At 44.6% G+C, this 8,837-nt stretch overlaps 1 long non-coding RNA gene across 1 annotated transcript; it reads left to right on the top strand.

Annotated features, from left to right (window-relative positions):
• Positions 1-1,845: 1,845 nt before the first annotated feature.
• Positions 1,846-7,034, top strand: LOC120965164 (uncharacterized). The gene is made up of 2 exons (XR_006664263.2): positions 1,846-6,033; positions 6,211-7,034. It is a non-coding gene; the product is annotated as an uncharacterized lncRNA (long non-coding RNA).
• Positions 7,035-8,837: the final 1,803 nt, after the last annotated feature.

Below are 8,837 nucleotides of genomic sequence, written 5' to 3'. Positions count from 1 at the left end.
ACGACTGAAGCTGTGCAAAGGGAGCCCTGGTGACGCCGTCGACGCCACGCGTTTTCGAAGCATCGTCGGGAGCCTTCGGTATCTCTGCAACACCAGGCCTGACATCACGCACGCCGTTGGCATGGTGAGCAGGTACATGGAGGCTCCTACGACGGCGCACTGGGCTGCGGTGAAACAAGTGCTGCGCTACATCAGCGGAACGACGGGATATGGATGCTGCTATCTGAAGGGGAAGACACCGGATCCTGTTCTGACAGGGTTCAGTGATAGCGATCACGCGGGTGACCTCGACGATCGCAAGAGCACGACTGGATACGTCTTCTTCCTCAACTCAGGCATCATCACGTGGACGTCGCAGAAGCAGAAGGTTGTCGCCCTTTCGTCCTGTGAGGCGGAGTACATTGCGGCGGCGACGGCGGCGTGTCAAGGTGTGTGGTTGAGTCGACTTCTTGGGGAGCTGATCGGCAAACCTCCGGCAACGGTGAAGCTGCGGATAGACAATATGTCCGCGATCGAGCTTTGCAAAAACCCAGTCCATCACGAGCGTAGCAAGCACATCGACACTCGTTATCACTACATTCGTGAGAAGATCGGGGAAGGCAGGGTGGACGTTGAGCACATCGGAACCAACGGGCAGCTCACCGACGTTCTTACCAAGGCATTGGGCCGTTCAAGATTCATGGAGATGAGGCTCAAACTTGGAGTCATGGAGATTTCGCCAGGGCGTCAGGATTAAGGGGGGATTTGTTGTCTCTGTAATCCTGCGCCTAGTTTAGTTGTCAGTCAAGTTCAGTTAGGAATAAAACGGCTAGTGCATGAGCCTGTTTGTGCACTGACCGATTCTTAGTTTGTTTCAGCCAAGTTAGTTAGGCTGCTGTGCGCGCATCGTGGGATGGCACGAGCTCATGCGAGCATGGCGGCGTCATGGGAGGTGGCGAGTGGACGTGGGATGGCACGGCCGTTAAGCTCGGATCACTCTCCTTATCTTTATGTAATCCAGTATAAATAACAGTGAAGAAAAACAAGAAAAGTTGCAGAATTGAACGCAACGCAAAAACCCAGTCTCCTATCTGAATCCAAACGATTTTGCTGCCGCTGTCTGACAAGAGTACTAGCAAAAGAACACAGAAATTATTGTGCTTACACTTTAATACATGAGCACTGGAAAAAATACATTGGTAAGAACCAACACTCACAAACTATGGGTAAGTTGAGGTCTAGAACACAGGGAAAAAATAGAAATTGGAACATGGCAAATACACCAAAAACTACCAGCGCCTACCACGAATCTACAACAACACGGCGGCTACAAACACCAATCACGAACCCACAAAGAAATCATGGCAGACGTCATGAATCGAAGAGAAAGGAGAGAGAAATCAAGCTCGACGGGTGGGGGGCCTCAAAATCGACATGAACAACACGAATCGTGTGGTCTCCTTCGCTGCTCGAGCGCCTCTTCCTCTCTCTGCCTTCTCGAAACAGCGACGCTCGAATGAAAAGGGAAAACCGCGCCGAAAATTTAGAAAGGACAAAACCAAACAAGGGTCGGGAAAACCGCGCCGGCAGCAAACACCAGCTCGAAAACCAAACCTCCCAGCGCAAATCTCCGCGCAAGAGCAGACGGAGACAGATTTGAATGTTGGCGAATTAAAAAACATTTGATTGTAAAATAGCAAATCCGTTCTTATTTTACTATTTTTTTTACGCGACGAAAGGTGTTGCTGGGCTTAGTTTGCAACACGGCCAAAATTTTGCTGAATTCCACGAGGTGTGAGATGTGACTACGTGTCCCTAAAAAAAGATGTGACTACATCGTACTCCCTGACAACCTTACCCCACCTGGGACGCAGCGTTGACGCGTAAAAGGTGCTTACGTACTCGGCGAGCCTCCCCTCACATGATAACCGTCTGCTCCGCTCCTCTCCTTGCGCAGAGGCAGAGCCCCTCATCCCAAAAGCAAACCCTAGGCTAGGCTAGCCTAGCCGCCATGGCTCAGAGCCTTCTTTCCTCTGCTGATACATCTTATTCAACCACTGTGCGCCTCCCTCCCTCGTCGCTTCCACTTGGTCTGTGGCTAACTCGGCCGGATCTCGGGAGGCAGATCAACTTTGGGTGGATCCTGGCGAGGAGATCCGTGTCTCGCGCCCTGCACGCAACTAGATCCGGCGATACGTCCATGTCCCTTGTTGCCAACCGTGGGGACGTCGCTTGAAGCTGGTGATGCATCCTCTGTATTAGGCCATGGCGTTCTTTTTCCGGAGAAAGCTCCGGTGTGCTGGAAGCAGCGGGGGAGGCACACCGGACAGCTCGGCCGACGGGGAGGCCTCAAGTTGACGAGAGGACCGGCGCCGGGGAAGAGGATTGAAGGGTCTCTTGGTCAGGTGATGAATTATGTCTGTATTTTCAGATCTGCGCAAACGTTTCCTTGCCCAGCAGATTTTTTACTAGTATGGCTTACATCTGGGTCGTGGTCTCCATCCTTCCTCTCTGTTTTGCCCTCTCCTCATGTCTTAGATCCGTCTGTCGAGACCTGGTTTTTTCTTCGTTTGTTTTCTAGTCTTCGAGAAATCGAGAGTTGCAATCTTTGTTGGCTCACCATCTCAGCCAAGATTGCTTCTCTCAGATCCCATCGCCGCCGCCGTCTTGTGCGCTGAAGAAATTTTCTGCAAGGGGCAACTTGATTGGTGCTAGTCATCCGTGGTCAGACCTGGTTTGTGATTTGGAGGTGGTGAATGAAGTATTCGCAAATATAACTAGTAGAAAAGGTTATTAAATCATAGATCTAGATAGTTAGACTTGTCTTCTAATTCGATGTCCAGTCAGTTTCGACTTGGTTTTCTCCTTCTGGACTCACGTTTGTTTTTTCATCTTCGAGAGTTGCAATCTTTGCTTGGCCAAAAGGCCACGTTGCAGCCGAAGCTACCTCTCTCGAATCCCTTAGTTGTCCGATCAACGCCGCTGTCTTGTGCACCTTTATGCAGCCAGTGCAAGCCAGCAGTGTGGTCTCTGAATTTCTTGTACGTCAGAATTTGTAGGCCTCGGGCAAAAACTGATCTGGATTTATCCCTCTTTCCCCAGTCGGTCATTTCCAACAAATTTTATTATACGGATTTGCGAAATACCCGCAGCTTTTTTTTGTCGAAAATCATTTTTTATTGGATTCATAAAAGCCTCTTTGGAGCTAGTAGGTACCCTGCATTCCAGATCCTGGTGCTTGAGTCTACCCGTCGACGCCTTCCTCAATCAAAGTCCAAAGGGCCAAAGTAGGACACCGGTGACCCAGCTTATATTTGCTTTGTATATGAATAAGTGGTATAACAGTTTCTGCAATAATCATGGATCTAGATAGTTAGACCTGTCTTGCAAATTTTTCGGTGAAAACGTGATAATTGAGAAAAGATTCCTAGCTCTCCGATTCTCTGTATTACATTAACATACTTCTTCTGATCTTTAAGCCAATGTTTTTTTTACTTAATATGATCTGATTTGCCAAGTTCTAGAAATTGGACCATGTGGAGTTTCCCCCTGTTGGCCTTCTGTCTAATGTGAAAAGATTGTTGCTCCATGAAAACGTAGGGAAGGGCAAGGTATTGTGTTCTTTGGCAACATATCTCATCCACTCAGCATTTTTTTATTTTTAGGACATATGTTTTTTTATTACTTGTGGATCGACATAATGTTTTTTTTTCCATTACTTTTTGGGCGAAAATCCTCAGCTAGTCAATTTATAAGATGAAAAGTTGTTCTACAATAATATAAGATCATTTTTCAAGCTAACATTAGCTTGAAAAACAATCTTATATTGTGGGACGGAGGGAGTATCCGTTCAGGTGTAATCTACGGTGAATAGATTGAGGGCACTTGGATATTGATGTTTTCAGTTCTTTTGGTTGATCAAACAGAACAAAGAAGAAGAGGGACCAACAATCATTCCCTGGTGCACTGTTGAATGTACCTATATCTCCTAAGTGGTATTTCATTTGACTTTGTTAATTGATGATATTTCTTGGTCACATAATGCTTTCCTGTTGAACTAGGTCTTTAGGATCATGTGTTTGGTTAATACAGGTTGTTTCTAATAAGTAGGTTCAGTGTTGAATGAAAAACAACAATTCCCCATTTTATTCAATGCAATGCCCTCAGAACAAAGTTATAAGCGTCCTCCCTTTAATACTTCAGTCCTCGTAAAGCCCACTATAGAGACTACTCCCACTGTTCCAAAATAACTGAAATTCAAGATTTGTACTTGAGTCAAACTTCTTTAAGTTGAACCAAAATTATATAGATGATATTTTCTATAAATTATTTTATTCAGCAGCATTATGAAATAGTTCCTTTTCTCATGTACTCCCTCCATTCCTAAATATAAGACTAATTGAACTACCAAAACGTCTTATATTTAGGAACGGAGGGAGTAGTTTATTTCCTGTGTATCTCACTAGAAGTCCTACATGTTGGACAAAAGTTCTATACACCATGTTTTAATATTAAAAAAACTACTTTATTTTGCAGCACTATAAAATATAGTTAACTCCATGTAGCCATTCCACCTTAATGAAGAAATAGAGCCAAGAACAGAAGTCCCCATGAGAGCTAGTACGATGCTATTGCACGTCCAGCACCAACCAACAGAATGAAACACCCTTAAATAAAATGGATTTGCTAATTATCTTCTAGACGAGAATTAACAGTCTCATCTAACTCAATACACTATTTGATTAATCCAAAAAAAAATCCCCATGAATCTCCATGTAAAATCCAATAATATAGGAATTGGATGAGACATACTCCCACTGTCCTATAATATAAGACGTTCTTGCAAGCTATTTTAGCTTAGGCTAGTCATAGTGGGAGTAACATAAGTAGTAACATACATGCCACATAAGCAAAAAAAATGATGTGTCATGCAATTAAAGAGGAGAGAGACAAATGGAGTAACATAATATGTTACCATCACATAGCGCTTTTCAATGCAAAATGAGTCCACAATGCAATAAATGTATATATGCATGTTACTACACCTATGACACTTCCCACTATGGAGGTAACATACATATGTTACTAGTCTAAGTTACTCCCCACTATGACTAGCCTTATAAAAACGTCTTATATTATGAGGCGGAGGGAGTAGTTATTTCTCATCCGGCTGAGAGCTCAGCATGCTAAATAAAATGTTGTTTTGTAGGTTTATAATAAGTAGGTTTTACTTTGTTCTAGTCAGTATTCAGTGTATTGTAATTTATAAAAAGCAATAATAACTTTGATGCTTATCGATTGACTTTAGCAACACAGGAAATTTAGCATGTTTCAAAACCTGTTTAAATGTGTACTCTTTTTTATGACTTTAGCAACACAGGAAATTTCCTCAGTGATCCTATTCTTTTCTTTTTTACAAAAACGAGTGAGTTTTCCAGTGTCAGACTATAGGATAGACTTATAAATTTCAAAAGAGGAACAGCAAGGTTTTTCCTACAATAACAGTGAGTTTTGCAGTGTCTGGCTATAATATACTAGTACTTCCTTGCCCAGGCAACACAACTTTTCCTCAGTGGTTCTATTTATTCAAAAGAGGAACAGGAGCTTTTTAGTTAGGAAGCTACAGAAATCAACCAGTTATTATCTGAAGCAGCAGAAATTTGGCACAGATAGTATCTGGCCAGCATGATAGGGTCAATTTGCCTAACCCAGATGAGACAGACCAGCATGCTTAAACTAATTTGAAGGCAGAATTAATTATGATGGCAATACAAAACTAGTTGTAACCATCTTGTCAAAGTATGGCAGAAGCACACAGTTGACGATTCCATGCACATGATTTATGAAGAAGCAAGTCTACTTGACTTTCTAATTGAGTGCCCTTTCTACTCTTAGAAAGGGAGTACTTAACATTTAAAGCTCAATGTTCAATGGCAGGTTTAGCTAGAAAGCTATTCAGAGAACAGAAAAACAGTTTGATGGACAGACAAATAGGCATTGCAGAGCACAGGATATGTTATCAAACCATGGCCACGATTTGGACCAACAACCAAAGTGAGCAGCAGAAAACCTTATCCTGACCCATAGTACTTGCAGAAGTCAGAAGACTTCAAATGTTATCAAATCATAGCCACGGAAAGTAGGACATTTTATACTGTATCCATCCATCCATCACAGAGTTCAAAGAGCTGTCGCATCACAGGTTTCACTCAATATGCCATCGCATCACAGGTACAGGCACCGGCACCACCGACGAATCAATTTATTATTACAGAGGAAGATGCAAAATTCTTTGACTGTCCAAGCCACGAGTCGTAAGAACAGGGCAGATCGGCGCTAATATAGTACCTCATTTGTGGGCCGGCTTCTCGGACTTGGCCTTGGAGGAGGCCGTCCCCTTGTTCGCCTCCTTAGACCGCTTCCGATCCTTCCCGCTCTGATTGTCCTTCCTTTGTTGCTGATCCCCTGGCGAGATTCTGGGCGAGCTTTAACTCCTTGTCCCGCGCTGCCTTGCACGCTGGCCGGTGCATGTACGTGAAGTAGAAGACGTAGCCTCCGATGTCCTTGCGGCAGAACTCGCACCACCGTACGGCGATCTCATCTTCCCCCGCGCCGCCACCACCGCCAGCCCCCTCCCCCTCTCCGCCCCCACCGCCAGCGCCAGCCTCAGCCACGCCACCTGCCATCGCCTTCTGCTGCTATGTCGGATCCCCTCTCTCTCCTCGCACCAAATCGCCCTCCGCCGCTTCTCAAGACCTCCTCGGGAAACCCTTGCTGCTCCTTCACAACGATAGAGGAGATGGGGGCAGGTGACCTGGGTAGTAGCGGGCCTGGAAGCCTATTTTCTGTTGGGCTGGGCCCATGTATATGTGCCTGTGTGTTGTGGAAATACATTTTTTTGATAGAAGAAGAATTAAAAATGTATCCTTCTAAAAAAAGATAGAACAATTATATATGTATTTTGTATAAGATGTGTGATTAAATAAATTATTTATTTGGTAGAACAATCATATATGTATTTTTGGCGGGTGAATTATATATTTATTTTGCAGAAATATACTATGTGTGATTAAATGAAAAATTTGTTTGAAGAATTATATATGTATTTTGCAGAAATACATGTGTGATTAAATAAATAAATAATTTTACATACGGTGATATGACTAGTATACATCTTATATCTTCTTGAAATAGGCTTTCACCCTGTTTTATAAATAAAACAACGGTCCATACAACCAACATCTGAACATCACCTGAAGAAAACAAAAGAAAAATAGAAAAATAAAATGCCGACGATAATCGACGCGCTGAGGCCAGGAGCGCATCCATCTTGAGGCCGAGCCGGTCGCGATCACGCTGCCACGAGAGCGGGTGCCAGTGCAACAGAAAAAATAAGGAATTTGAAGGAGTCAAACGCCTTCCTCGGAAAGACCCTCTCAGTCACCATCTTATTACGAGTCGTCCAAAGAGTCCATGACATTGTCGCAAAAATAAGCCAAAATAGACGGCGATGTCGCGACTGCTGCATAACCGTAAACTGGAGAATCTCCGCGAGGTTCAGGGCCTCCTAGTCGGGCCCCAACGCTTGGCGGACAAATGTCCATAATAACCGCATCGCCGTACAGGAGAAAAGGATACGCGTCCGGTCTCCGGTACTTCACAGAGGGGGAATAAGCCATTGCCAGGTTCGTGCTGCTTAAGTACCTCTGTCCCCGAGGGGAGGCGATCCCGTAGTAACTGCCACACGAAAATATTAATCTTTAAGGATAAGGGGGCTTTTTTTGAGCGTAAGGGTAAGGGGGCTTTCCACAACGGAGAAAGCCAGAGGGTGGTAGGTGGTTGGCATAGGGCATGGTATGCCGTGCCCATCGAATATTCCACCTTCGGTGCGAGCCACCAGGACAACGTGTCCAGATAGTCCGGTTGCACTAGTGGTAGGGCGGCCTGTAATCTAATCCAGTTGTCACTCTTTGCTTGTCTAAAGATACGAGGGAACCGAATATTCCACCGTCTAGCTTGGAAGGCCGTGGAGACTAGTAGAGACGGATCCACATAAATCGAGAACAAGCCAAGGAAGCATACGCGCGGTGGCTCGATACCCAACCACGGGTCCAGCCAAAATTGGATCTTGTCCCCATTCTCTATAGAGAAGAAAATCCCTATGCGGATGTCCTCCTTGATCCTTTGAATGGAACGCCAGAATTGTGATCCTCCCGGCCAGCCGCATGCCAGGAGAGGCTCACCTCCGCCGCGCCCTCCACATCTGTCCTCTCACTCCCAAGAACAATACACAATGACTAGTGACAATAGCACAACAAATTGAAGGTCTCACCTCATTGAAAAACTAAGGGACAACTAAGGTTGGGTGATCCTCACGGACTCCGGATCAACAAACATGGTGCGGCGTGCCGGTACGTTCAACTGGACACAAGAAAGATATTAGATTGATAAGAAATCCATTCCTCCTTTGTGTTGCATTGTCCACCTGTAATATTTCCATACAGCTCTACCTTCCCATGCCGCAAGGGCCAGATGTCGAGCTCCTCAACCTTTTCGACTTGCAGAACAAAAGCAAAGGCTCCCTCAACTAAATTAATTTGTCATAATAAAATCTCGGTTATAAAGGATGCAAGTATGATGAAAATATGCATCTACATTCAGGGACGAAGCCTGAACTTCTTTCCCATGGGCTTATCACTATATCTATATTATCTCTGCTATGTTGGTGTCATCTTCTACAAATACACATTAGGTTAGTGCTAATTAATGAAGATTTTTGCCTTCTACATCAGCGACATACATGGGGCAACTGTTTATTGGATGGAGGTTAGTATCTATGTTTAGAGCGAGCAGCGACA

Source organism: Aegilops tauschii, chromosome 5 (assembly GCF_002575655.3).
Source record: "Aegilops tauschii subsp. strangulata cultivar AL8/78 chromosome 5, Aet v6.0, whole genome shotgun sequence".
Taxonomy (NCBI): Eukaryota; Viridiplantae; Streptophyta; class Magnoliopsida; order Poales; family Poaceae; genus Aegilops; species Aegilops tauschii.
Note: the sequence above shows the minus strand (reverse complement) of the source record. Positions and strands in the feature narration are given on the sequence as shown.